The 13047-nt window shown below is 44.9% G+C and overlaps 1 protein-coding gene and 1 pseudogene across 1 annotated transcript in view; one reads left to right on the forward strand and one right to left on the reverse strand.

Moving 5' to 3' along the window:
- Window positions 1-13047, reverse strand: part of HADHB (hydroxyacyl-CoA dehydrogenase trifunctional multienzyme complex subunit beta) — a 602797-nt gene that overhangs the window by 309355 nt on the left and 280395 nt on the right. The gene's annotated exons all lie outside the window — the stretch shown is intronic.
- Window positions 3201-3626, forward strand: LOC102158845 (large ribosomal subunit protein eL42-like; annotated as a pseudogene).

A 13047-nucleotide genomic window follows, 5' to 3' on the forward strand; every position in this document is an offset into this window, starting at 1 on the left:
AAGATCTGGGAGAAAATGAAAAGAATATTACTGGCTAATGTAAAGGTCCTTCATGAGACGTGGACGAGATAAAGCAAATAAAAATCTTATGGAAACTTCAAAATACCACATGAATTTAAGACATTATTAGTAGAGAATTATGAATAATAATTATAACTGATAGATAAGTGCACAAGGTATTTTCACTCCGGTGAATTTTAATGTCAAAGAAATATTCTCTAATGGTGATATTTGTAGTCTGTGGGGTGTTTAAGGAAGTTGTTTTCAGAGAGAGAGTCTATTCTGAGGTCTCTCAAATCAGGCAAGAGAGGGTCAGCTATTTTACCTCTAACGCAGTTCAGCTCCCGCTTAGGTGTTCTGATTTTCCTCTGAGACTTCTTTTGGAAAGAAGCAATGGGTGTATTCCATATCCACCTCCCACGATCCTTTGTTTGTTTTTAATTTTTTAAAATTATAATTGATTTACAATGTTGCAGCAACTTCCACTGTACAGCAGCGAGCCAGTCGAGCCAGTCGTGTATATATATGTGTATACTTTTTCTCCTATCATTCCTTCATTGTGTCAATCTTCTTTTCTCTTTTTTTTTTTAGTTTTGCCTAAATGGTACTCAAAGTCCTGAGAGTCAAGGATAAGGCGCTTCCCCTCTGGCTGTACTCCACCGAAATTCCCTAAGGCCTCTTTCCTCCCTCAGGGCCTGTGTCCTGGGAGCTACATTCAAGATTCCCCAGGCGAGCCTGCCTGAGCTTGGTCCTTGTAAAAGAGAAAAGCGGACCCTGAGAAGGCGCGGACCCTGAGAAGGCGGTCTTTCCTGACCCTCTGTGAGTCCAGGAGCTGAAGCTCCAGCCAAGCCCTCTTCCAAGTATGTTTTGGAGTCCCCTCTGTGGCACAGGGGGTTAAGGATCCAGCATTGCCACAGCTGTGTTGCCACAGCTGCCACTCAGATTTGATCCCTGGCCCAAGAACTTCCATATGCCATGGGTGTGGCCAAAAAAAAGTATAATCCATTAATATCATCTGGTTTCAACAAGAATTTGGGGCTAACTTCATCTTTATTCCTACCCTCCCCTGCCCTTCCCCATATTATTTTGAAGCAAATTCCAGACACTATATCCTATTTGCTAGAAATGATATTTCAATATGTATCTCCAAAAGATACGAATTCTTTTATAACATAACCGCAAATCATTAACATGTTTAAAAATTAGCAGTAATCCTTAATATCAATACTTAGCTAATCAGTATTTCAGTTTTTCTAAATATCTATAACTACCTTGTGACCAATTCAGTCAGCCATTTCTCTTAATCTTTCTTTCTTTTTTTTTTTTTTTTGCCTTTTTAGGGCTGCACCTATAGCATATGGAAGTTCCCAGGCTAGGGGTCCTTTAGGAGCTACAGCCGCTGGCCTACGCCAGAGCCACTGCAACATGGGATCCGAGCCGCATCTGTGACCTACACCTACAGCTCATGGCAATGCTGGATCCTTAACCCACTGAGCGAGGCCAGGGATCGAACCCATAACCTCACAGTTCCTAGTCGGATTTGTTTCCGCTGAGCCACAACAGGAACTCCTCTTAATCATTTTTGAAGCCTGCTCTGCCCTTTTCCATCTCTGTGGTTCGCATTTGTTGTGCCCTCTGCCTGAATTGCCCTTTCCTGCCTCCCGAGTGAGACACCGCTTTCCAGACCTATTGAAATATCACCTCCTCCCAGAATCTTCCCCCTGGGAAGCCAGGCAGTTAGTCGTGACCTCAGCACTAACACTCAGCGCTCTCTGTGTACGTGCCTGTCTCTCCTCCACACTGTGAGCTCCTTGAAGACGTGAACCCTATTCTCCTGGCCTTTGGAACCCCACTACCTTGCATGGGGCTCAGCCCCGAGTATTTGCAGAGGACAATTTCTAAAGAGAGGCTCCCAAGGCCTTTCCATTGTTCTCTGTGTTGATCTAACCTTTTCTAAAGTTCAATGTCTTTTGCAAAGATGGTGTTTTTCCTCCCTGATCTGGGCGGGGGGTTGACCTTATGTTTCCATCTGAAAGCTTCTAGCAACCACTGGAGGCAGGATGAATTGGTTTAGAACTTTTTCCCCCTTTTTCGTAAAGATCCCAGGATGGATAGGAAGCAGAAAGATTGAAGGAAGAGAAAGCCTTTGTCAGTCAGCAGCCTGCTTTGGGATTCATGTAGTAAGAGTTATGCAGAATTGAAGAGAAAAGGGGAGTTCCTGTTGTGGCTCAGCAGTAATGAACCCAACTAGTATCTATGAGGCTGCGGGTTCAATCCCTGGCCTTGCTCAGTGGGTTAAGGATCCGGGGTTGCCGTGAGCTGTGGTATAGGTTGCAGAGGTGGCTTGGATCTGGAGTTGCTGTACCTGTGGGGTAGGCCAGCAGCTGTGGCTCCAATTTGACCCTTAGGCTGTAACTTCCATATGCCATGGGTGTGGCCATAACAAAAAAAGAAAAAAGAAAAGGATATTATCCTTGCCGTCGAATTGAATACAATCTACAAAACTTCTGGTTCCTTGAGGAGGATCTTGGAGCGTGCTCCTAGTTTCCAAACTGTAATTAATAACAGCTTGAACCGTAGTTTTCTCAAGCATTTCTTTAATCTCAGAACTCCTTGTTCATGTTTATTCAGCCTGCAAGATCAATGTGTCATACAGATAAAAGCTCTTGTGGAAGGTGATGAGCTGATCCCTGGGACCTTGTGGCTCCGAGACACAGACTCAGGGCACCAGATCAATCATTCATTCAATCTGTCACCATTCAGCAATGATTTATTGAGGGCCTGCTATGTGTTTGGTGCTGGTAGTTCTGTGCTGAACAAGACAGATGGGCTTCCATTCTCTTGGATTTACGTTCAGGCCAGGGGCCAAGGGGTGGGGGTGGGAGGACAAGGGAGAGAAGCAATGATCATTATAAACCGGTATTTCTCAAGCTTTCATTTTCATCAGAATCACCTAGAAGCTCTGTAAAAATACAGATACCTGGGCCCCACACCCCGAATGTCCAGTTCAGTAGGTCTAAAGTAGGGCCCAAGAATATGCACTTTTACTAATTTCCCAGGTGATGCCATACCTGCTGGTGGTGCAGGGACCTCACTGAGAACTACTACTTCAACAGTCAAATAAATAAAACAGAGAGCGAGACCAGGAACGTGGTCACCGATTTTCCCGTTTTCATCGTGAATACACCTCTGTTGCCAAGATGGTCCACGTACCTAAAACCTGAAGGCCTTTCTGTAAGAGGTGTGGAGAGCAGCAGCCTCACCAAGTGACCCAGTATAAGAAGGGCAAGGATTCCCTGTATGGCCAGGGAAAGAGGCGCTATGAGCAGAAGCAGAGTGGCTCTGGTGGGCGAACACAGCCAATTTTCCGGAAGCAGAAAGAAGATTGTGCTGAGGCTTCAATGTGTTGAGCCCAACTGCAGATCCAAGAGGATGGTGGCTATTAAGAGATGCAAGCATTTTTTTTTTTTCCCCACTGTACAGCAAGGGGGTCAGGTTATCCTTACATGTATACATTACAATTACATTTTTCCCCCAGCTTTTCTTCTGTTGCAACATGAAGGAGATGCAAGAATTTTGAATTTGGAGGAGATAAGAAGAGAAAGGGCCAAGTGATCCAGTTCTAAGCTTTGAGGGTCTTTTTTATTATTCTATTTTTGAGAGGAAAATGTTGACGCCATAGGGGGGAAAAATGCCTGTAGGAGAATAAATACAGTGACATCCTTAAAAAAAAAACAAAAAAAACAAAAAAAAAACACCTTCAGAAATGGTGAGTGCTATGCTTTTTGTTTTTTTGTTTTTTTTCTTTTTGGGGCCATACCCGTAGCATATGGAGGTTCCCAGGCTAGGGGTTGAACTAAAGCTGCAGCTGCCCACCTACACCACAGCCACAGCCACGCCAGATCTGAACTGCATCCAAGACCTACACTGCAGCTTGGGGCAACACCAGATTCTTTTTTTTTTTTTCCCACTGTACAGCAAGGGGATCAAGTTATCCTTACATGTATACATTACAATTACATTTTTTCCCCCACCCTTTGTTCTGTTGCAATATGAGTATCTAGACAAAGTTCTCAATGCTATTCAGCAGGATCTCCTTGTAAATCTATTCTAAGTTGTGTCTGATAAACCCAAGCTCCCGATCCCTCCCACTCCCTCCCCCTCCCATCAGGCAGCCACAAGTCTCTTCTCCAAGTCCATGATTTTCTTTTCTGAGGAGATGTTCATTTGTGCTGGGTATTAGATTCCAGTTATAAGTGATATCATATGCTATTTGTCTTTGTCTTTCTGGCTCATTTCACTCAGTATGAGAGTCTCTAGTTCCATCCATGTTGCTGCAAATGGCATTATGTCATTCTTTTTTATGGCTGAGTAGTATTCCATTGTGTATATATACCACATCTTCCAAATCCAATCATCTGTCGATGGACATTTGGGTTGTTTCCATGTCCTGGCTATTGTGAATAGTGCTGCCATGAACATGTGGGTGATGTGTCTCTTTTAAGTAGAGTTTTGTCCAGATAGATGCCCAAGAGTGGGATTGCAGGGTCATATGGAAGTTCTATGTATAGCTTTCTAAGGTATCTCCAAACTGTTCTCCATAGTGGCTGTACCAGTTTCCATTCCCACCAGCAGTGCAGGAGGGTTCCCTTTTCTCCACACCCCCTCCAGCACTTGTTATTTGTCGATTTATTAATGATGGCCATTCTGACTGGTGTGAGGTGATATCTCATGGTAGTTTTGATTTGCATTTCTCTTATAATCAGCGATGTTGAGCATTTTTTCATGTGTTTGTTGGCCATCTGTACATCTTCTTTGGAGAAATGTCTATTTAGGTCTTTTGCCCATTTTTCCATTGATTGATTGGTTTTTTTGCTGTTGAGTTGTATAAGTTGCTTATATGTTCTAGAGATTAAGCCCTTGTCAGTTGCATCGTTTGAAACTATTTTCTCCCATTCTGTAAGTTGTCTTTTTGTTTTCTTTTTGATTTCCTTTGCTGTGCAGAAGCTTTTCAGTTTGATGAGGTCCCATGGGTTTATTTTTGCTCTTATTTCGATTGCTTTGGGAGACTGACCTGAGAAAATATTCATGATGTTGATGTCAGAGAGTGTTTTGCCTATGTTTTCTTCTAGGCGTTTGATGGTGTCCTGTCGTATATTTAAGTCTTTCAGCCATTTGGAGTTTATTTTTGTGCATGGTGTGAGGGTGTGTTCTAGTTTCATTGCTTTGCATGCAGCTGTCCAGGTTTCCCAGCAATGCTTGCTGAATAGACTTTCTTTTTCCCATTTTATGTTCTTGCCTCCCTTGTCAAAGATTAATTGACCATAGGTGTCAGGGTTTATTTCCGGATTCTCTATTCTGTTCCATTGGTCTGTCTGTCTGTTTTGGTACCAGTACCACACTGTTTTGATGACTGTGGCTTTGTAGTATTTCTTGAAGTCTGGGAGAGTTATGCCTCCTGCTTGGTTTTTGTTTCTCAGGAGAATTCAAATTTTTTAACTCTCAGGAGTTCCTGCTGTGGGTCAACCGTCACGAACCTGATTCGTAACTTAAGGACCCCTAGCCTGGGAACTTCTATATGCTACAGGTGCAGCCCTAAAAAGGCAAAAAAAAAAAAAAAAAAAAAAGAGAAATGGCTGACTAGTAACCGTGAGGACACAGGTTCGATCCCTGGCCTCACTCAGTGGGTTAAAGGATCCAGTGTTGCCATGAGCTGTGGTGTAGGTTAGGTTGCAGGAGTGACTGGGATCCTGCATTGCTGTGGCTGCGGCATAGGCTGGTGGTTGCAGCTCCAATTCAACCCCTCGCCTGGGAACTTCCATATGCTGCAGGTACGGCCCTAATAAATAAATTAATTAATTAAATAATTAACCTTAAGGAATGCCCTGGTGGCCCAGCAGTTAAGGATTTGGTGTTGTCACTGCTGTGGCTCATTGTTACTGCTATGGCTTATTGTCACTGCTGCAGCTCAAGTCCCACCCCTGGCCTGAGACTTTCCACGTGCTGCAGGGGTGGCCAAAAAATAAGTAAACCTTATTTTTTGGAAGAGTTTTATTTTATTTTATTTTATTTTATTTTATTTTATTTTATTTTTTTGGGGGGAAGGGTTTGAGATTACAGAAAAACTGTTAAGATAATTCAGAGAGTTCCCATATATTCTATACTACTATTAACATCTTACATTAATATCATATATTCATTGGAATTTATGAAGAAATAACAATATGTTATTATTAGTTAGAGCCTGTACTTTATTCAGATATCCTTAGATTTTGCCTAATGCCCTTCTGCTCCAGGATCCCATCCAGAATACCACATAGCGTTTGTCAGTGCATCTCCTCAGATTCCCTTTGGCTGCCATAGTTTCTCAGACTTACCTTGTTTTCGACGATATTGACAGGATGACTGGTCGGGTGTTTTGTAGAATGGTACCTCCACTGGGCTTTGCTTGGTGGTGTCCTCATGTCATTTTCATCACATCGTATTAAGGTACCTACTATTAGCATGACTTATTACTGTTTATTTGACCTTGAAAACGTGGCTAAAGTAGCGCTTATCCACTGTGAAGTTATTCTTTTTTCTTTTCTTTTCTTTTCTTTTGGCTGCCCTGAGGCACATGGAGTTCCTGGGCCAGGGGTCAGATCTGAGCTGCCGTTGTCACCTTCGAAGACATCAGATCCTTTCATCCACTGTGCCAGGCAGGGATTAAACCTGCATGCTGGTGCTGCAGAGATGCCACCGATCCTGTTGCACCACAGCGGGAACTCCTGAAGTTACTCTTTTTTTATCTTCTTTCCACTGTGCTCTTCGGAAGGAATTCTCTATATGCCTCCCTCTTAAGGTGGAGAGTTCCCTCTCCTTGAGGGTAGACTATCACCTACGTATATTATTTGAAATTCTTCTGCATGGGAAATTTGTCTCTTCTCCCCCATTTATTTCTTTTTTTAATCATTTATCTATGTCAGTATAGACTCATGAAATTTATTTTATACTTTGGGCTATTTTGTAGATAAAATTATTAGAAGCCATTTTTAACCATCTATATTACAGAAATAGAATAGGATTTTTTTGTTTTTTTGTTTTTTTGGCAGCACCCACAGCAGTGGAATTGAACCTGTGCCATAGCAGTGACCCAAGCCACAGCAAGCCTCCTTAACTGCTGAGTCACCAGGGAACTCCAGGATTTTTTTCAGGTCGATTTTTTTTTTTTGGTCAAAAGTTGATATAGCAGAGTTCTCTTGTGGTGCAGAGGCTCAAGGATCTGGTGTTGTCACTGCAGGGGCTCAAATAGCGGCTGTGGCATGGAGTCCATTCCTGGACCGGGAACTTTCATATGCCGAGGATATGACCCAAAAAAATGGATATAGCATATTTCGCAAATATATTAGTGCTCAAACATTCCATCTGCTTCCCCCACATAGGACTGCCCTTTGCAGCTCAACAGAGACATTTGCTAGTTCTAGACAATAGACTTTGGGAAGAATCGATGTGTCATTTCTTGGGAGGTTGAAGTACGTGTACGACACTGCAGTTGTCCTTTCTTTTGCCAAGGAGACCAAGGAGGCTTAATTGTCCCAGCAGGTGCAGCTATGGATGGTGAAGCTTTCATTAACCAGCATCTTTCAGCGACCCCCTTGAGAGGGCCCTCTTCTTCCCAAGGCAAAATGCAGGTCTTGGAGGGTCCCCTAGGAAGGTGGGGATCGGTTGTGACTCACTGTGGGGGCCAGGACACAGGTGGCAGAGGCCCTAGGAAATACAAGCAAGCTCTCCTGGAGGGCACCACTTTGGTGCTGAGACCTGGCTCACCTCGGATTTCTTTTTTTCCTTTTTAGGGCTACACTGAGGCATATGGAAGTTCCCAGGCTAGGGGCTGCCTTGGGAGCCACAGTTGCTGGCCTACGACACAACCACAGCAACGCCAGATCTGAGCTGTGTCTGCACTCTATGCTGCAGCTTGCAGCACCGCCCCAGATCCTTAACCCACTGAGTGGGGCCAGGGATCAAACCCACATCCTCATGGATACTAGTCGGGTTCTTTACCCATTCCCACAACGGGAACTCCTCAGATTTTTTTTTTTTTTTTTAATTAAAGTACATTTGGAGTTCCCATCGTGGCTCAGTGGATAACGAATCTGACTAGGAACCATGAGGTTGCAGGTTCCATCCCTGGCCTTGCTCAGTGGGTTAAGGATCCGGCATTGCCGTGAGCTGTGGTGCAGGTTGCAGATGAGGCTCGGATCCTGAGTTGCTGTGGCTCTGGTGTAGGCCTGCAGCTACAACTCCGATTCGACTCCTAGCCTGGGAACCTCCACATGCCACGGGAGCAGCCCAAGAAATGGCAAAAAGACCAAAAAATAAATAAATAAATAAATAAATAAATAAAGTATATTTGATTTAGACCTTGGATTTTTCAAAACCTTTTAAAAAATTACATACAGAGAGAAACTAATAAAAACCTCGAGCATGCTTCCTGATGAATTTCCACAAGACATGCCTGAGGAACAAATGATTCCAGATCTCCAGAAACCCTCCCCCACCACCCCTGCCTCATCCTGCCTGCCAGTCACTCCCCACCCCCCAAGGATAACCACTATCCTGATCCCTGATAGCATCAGCTCCTGTAGTGTGCTGTGGCACATTTAGAGATGGAATTAGACAGTATGTACTCTTCTGGGCCTGGTTTCTTTCACTTAGCATTATGTTTATGAGATGGGCGCGTGTTGTCATGCTTTGCTGCGGAGCAGGCATTCTCACTGCGCAGAGTTTTCAGCTTTAGGCGTCCCCCTCCCAAGATTCTGAAACGGGCCATGTTTCCCAAACCTGTCTTAGGGTGAGGCTTTCAAAAACCGACTCTGAGACTAGAACAGAAGTGTGATAGTCTCTCGAGAGTTGATCTCAGGAAGCGCCAGTCAGGGAGTGAGGAAGGAAATAGAGGAGAGAGGAAGCCAGGAAATAGAGGCAGAGGAGTTAAGCTCTCAGCTGAGCTCAGTCCCATGGGGGCCTCGAAAGGGTCCTCCAAGGAAGTCCTCCAGGTGATTGCGCAGAACTCAATTCAGAGCTGTCCCCCAGGGAAGCAAAGAAGCTGGGGTATTCATACACCAACTCCTTTCCAGTTATTGCTTGAGAGCTGAGTACATTCACACCCCTGGCAGTCACAGTCTGCCTCCTATGGGACTTCCCATTATGGCTCAGCGGTAACAAATGCGACTAGTTTCCATGAGGATGCGGATTCGATCCCTGGCCTTGCTCAATGGGTTAAGGATCCGGCGTTGCGGTGAACTGTGGGGTGGAACGCAGATTCCGCTTGGATCCCGCATTGCTGTGGCTGTGGTATATGCCGGCAGCTCCAGGTTGGATTTGACCTATACACACCTATGCCCAGAGGAAGCCCTTGGGCACAGGCTTGCAGGTACCAGCAAGAAAAAGCCATCAGATTGAGGGGAGGTCTAGGTCAAGGGAATAGGCCAAGGAGAAAGGCAGGCATCACACCTTTTTCCAGCCTGGTCTACTTGTATCCCAAGTTAAGTCGATTTTGTTCTTGGCACTTTAAAGTGGTGGTCAGCAGCAATATCTAAAATGAAATTAATTGACAGATGTGAGCCATCTATCAAAATGATACAACATTTTAAAAAAATGCCAGCCACAAAGGGTGATTTAGGGATATGGAATGAGTATTTTCAGATTATGATGCTAGAAATCTAAATTGTTTTGGGAGTTCCCATTGTGGCACAGCAGTTAACGAATCGGACTAGGAACCGTGAGGTTGCGGGTTCGATCCCTGGCCTTGCTCAGTGGGCTGAGGATCCGGCATTGCCGTGGGCTGTGGTGTAGGTTGCAGACATGGCTCGGATCCCACATTGCTATGGCTCTGGCGTAGGCCAGTGGCCACAGCTCTGATTCGACCTCGAACCTGGGAACCTCCATATGCCTCGGGAGCAGCCCTAGAAAAGGCAAAAAAGAAAAAAAAAAAAAAAAAAGAAATCTAAATTGTTTAGATTTTGTGGAATGAAATCTGGAACTATCTGTGCAAACAGGTATTTCAGAGATGAGGATGTTCATTAAACCTATTGTAATCATTTCGTGATGAATGTAAGGCAGCTCACGATGTTGCACACCTTAAACTTCCAGTGTGCTAGGTCAGTTATATCTCAATAAAACTGGGTAAAACAGCTATTCCATTGCAACTAGTGGATAAATACGTTCTGCCCAACATAGTGATTATAGTTGTTGGAAATTACGATAACTCTGGCTCGGGTCGTCAGTGTCGGAAAGTGAGACACGTGGACAAGGAGAAATCTCGACAAGGCTCTTTACTTCTGCAGAAGGGCTCAGGTGCTCCAAAAAGCGTGCGCACCAAACAAAGGACCCTCCCCTATTTATGCCTAACGCAGGTGATGTACCTGTCCCCTTCCCGTTGGTCAGGGCAGGGCGCACATTCTTCCCGGTTGGCTCATTGAAACAAATTGTTGCTGGGAAGAGGTAGAGAGGAAGGGGGTCATAGGGTTGATTCAGCAGAAGCCGGAGCTGGAGCTGGAGCAAAATGGAGTCACCAAGATTTCCTTTGATAGAAAAGACCTATGTTACTTTCCACATAGTCAACAATACTGTATTATAAACTCCAAACTTACTAACAGACTAGATCTTAATTGTTCTTATTACAAAAAAGAAGTAGAGTTCCTGTTGGGGCTCAGCAGTAAAGACCCTGACAATGATCCATGAGGATGCGGGTTCCCTCCCTGGCCTCGATCAGTGGGTTAAGGATCTGGTGGTACCATGAGCTGTGGTGTGGGTCGCAGATGCGGCTCAGATCTGGTGTTGCTGTGGCTGTGGTGTAGGCTGGCAGCGTCATCTCTGATTTGACCCCTAGCCTGGGAACCTCCACATGCTGCAGGTGCAGCCCTAAAAAGACCAAAAAAAAAAAAGAAGTGATAATTATATGACACGATGAAGGTGTTGAAGAAGGTGTTACCTGACACTACTGCAGTAGGCGTAGTGTAAAATACAAATATATTGACCCAACACGTTGTACACCTCAAACAGTACACAATGTGATATGCCAAGTATAGCTCAATAAGAAAAATTATTTAATGAAGCCTCAGTTCCTATACTGAACTGATCCTGTGGCTGTCCTGTTCTTCCATTTCCGGATCCTCCTCACCCACAGTCAACATTTTTGCTGGTCTCAGGTACTTGCCTCCATCCCTGAGAACCAAGTGTTCCAATCCAGTAGCTGCTCCAATAGGGAGCCAGGCAGGTGTATCAGCAACTCAGAGCTCTTGAAAGATCTGGATATTCCCTTTGCCCCATTGCTCAGTCATTCTGGTAAATGACCCTAGGTTCCAGGTGTGAGAGCTGGCCTCGATCACAGCGGTCTGGATCATAGCAGCTGACCTCAGCTTTCCACTCACTCGCATTAGTTTTATATCGCTGCGTGACAAACCACCACAAACTCCGAGGCTTGAAACAAGCTTATGTTTTTATCTTACCATTTTCCTGGGTCAGAAGTCAATGCATGGCTTAGCTAGATCCTCCACTTAATCCGAGCCTCGTCTGCCACCTACACCGCAGCTCACCACAATGCTAGATCCTTTAGGCCACTGATTAAGGCCAGGAATTGAACCCACACCCTCATGGATCCTAGTCTGGTTGGTTACCTGTTGAGCCAGGAAAACACTCACCTGGTTACCTGTTGAGCCAGGAAAAGTTCACCTTTTTGCAGCTTGCTTCTTCAAGGCCAGCAAGAGGATCTCAGTCCACTTGGCTAAGTCTTTTACAATGTAACCTAATTAAGGAAGTGACTATCCCATCACTTTTGCCACACTCTATTGGCTAGAAGCAGACCATAGGTTCTCAAGGACAAGGGATTAAGCAGAAGTATGACTCATGGTGGGAGGTGGCTCACCCAAGGGTGTTGTCTGTGCATCTGCCACCTTCATGCTTGGTCTTTTTTTGATTATATAAGTTAAGCAATAGCCTCATTGTTTACCCAGCTATCTTGTTCCTGGGAACACCATGGTCTATTCAGCCATTGCCCTTTGAATCTGGGATGATCTTGTGACTTGCTGTGACCAATAAAACGGCCAAAGTGATACTGTGCTGGCTTCAGAGCCTAGGCCTTGAGATGCCTTATGGCTTTTGTTTTTGCCCTCTTGATATACAGAGAGCGCCACTGGACCAGGAGGGTAGTCTAGCCTAGGAAAAGAAAAGAAGCCAGGTGCAGGAATAACAAAGTGTCCCAGACTGCCAATGCCAACTGCAAGGCATGTAAGTAACATCAACTTGGACCTTTCAGCCCAGCTAAGTCTGCAGTTGAATGCAGCTACATGAGTGAGCCCAGGTAAGATCAGAAGAGGAACCACTCAGCCTAAGCAGAGAATCATGAGAAATAACAAACCAGGAGTTCCCATCGTGGCGCAGTGGTTAACGAATCCGACTAGGAACCATGAGGTTGCGGGTTCGGTCCCTGCCCTTGCTCAGTGGGTTAAGGATCCGGCGTTGCCGTGAGCTGTGGTGTAGGTTGCAGACGCGGCTCGGATCCCGCGTTGCTGTGGCTCTGGCGTAGGCCGGTGGCTACAGCTCCGTTCAACTCCTAGCCTGGGAACCTCCATATGCCGTGGGAGCGGCCCAAGAAATAGCAACAACAACAACAACAAAAGGCAAAAAGACAAAAAAAAAAAAAAAAAAAAAAAAAAAGAAATAACAAACCATTGTTGTCTTAAACCACTGGTTTTGGGGAGGTTTATTACATAGCAATAGGTAACTGAAATATGTATTTCTTTCTTTCTTTTTTTTTTTTTTTTTTTTGGCTTTTCAGGGCTACACTTATGGCATATGGAGGTTCCCAGGCTAGGGGTTGAATCGGAACTACAGCTGCCAGCCTACCACAGCCATAGCAACACCGGATCCAAACCGCATCTGTGACCCCTACCACAGCTCATGGCAATGCCAGATGCTTAACCCACTGAGCCAGGTCAGGGATCGAACCTACAACTTCATGATTCCTAGTTGGATTCATTTCCGCTAAGCCACGACTGGAACTCTCTGAAA

Source organism: Sus scrofa, chromosome 3 (genome assembly GCF_054392235.1).
Source record: "Sus scrofa isolate SSC_HxYL_T2T_F1_AM1 chromosome 3, Sscrofa_HxYL_maternal_Yorkshire_Landrace_v2.0, whole genome shotgun sequence".
NCBI lineage: Eukaryota > Metazoa > Chordata > Mammalia > Artiodactyla > Suidae > Sus > Sus scrofa.